Source organism: Eimeria mitis, genomic scaffold (genome assembly GCF_000499745.2).
Source record: "Eimeria mitis Houghton genomic scaffold, Emh_scaff170, whole genome shotgun sequence".
Classification (NCBI taxonomy): Eukaryota; Apicomplexa; class Conoidasida; order Eucoccidiorida; family Eimeriidae; genus Eimeria; species Eimeria mitis.
The window spans coordinates 31,815-32,450 of NW_013570015.1; positions in this window are offsets into that span (position 1 = coordinate 31,815).

The following is a 636-nucleotide window of genomic DNA, read 5'->3' on the forward strand; positions in this document are numbered from 1 at the left end:
GGTCTTATAGTATGTCTTCTATCTATTTATTTTTTTTTTTTTTTTATTTTATTCTTTATTCTTTTATTCTTTATTTGTTTTATTTTATTTATTTTGTTTTGTTTTATTTCGCTTTGTTTCATCTGCTGTCTCGTGCTGCAGCTGCTTGTTGATGTACTGCCTCTCGCGTTGCTGCTGCTGCTATTACTGCTGCTGCTGCTGTTGCTACTACCGCTGCTGCTGCTGCTGCTGCTGCTACTGCTGCTGCTGCTGCTACTCCTGCTGCTGTTACTGCTACTACTGCTGCTGCTCCTACTCGTACGGTTACCCCTGCTGCTACTGCTGCCGCTGCTGCTGCTGCTGCTGCTCCAACTCGTGCTGTCACTCCTGCTGCTGCTGCTGCTACTCCTGCTGCTGCTGCTGCTGCTGCTGCTGCTGCTGCTGCTGCTTGCAGTCCTGGTCCTGCTGCTCACGACTTTCTGTGTGAGAGTCGGCCTTTTGTTATTCGCGTTTGTCTCCCCAAGAACTCACCGAAGCCGCTGCCTGTAGCAGCAGCAGCAGCAGCAGCAACAGCAGCAGCAGCAGCAGCAACAGCAGCAACAGCAGCAACAGCAGCAACAGAAAGAACAAAAACAGCAGCAGCAGAAGGAACAGCAG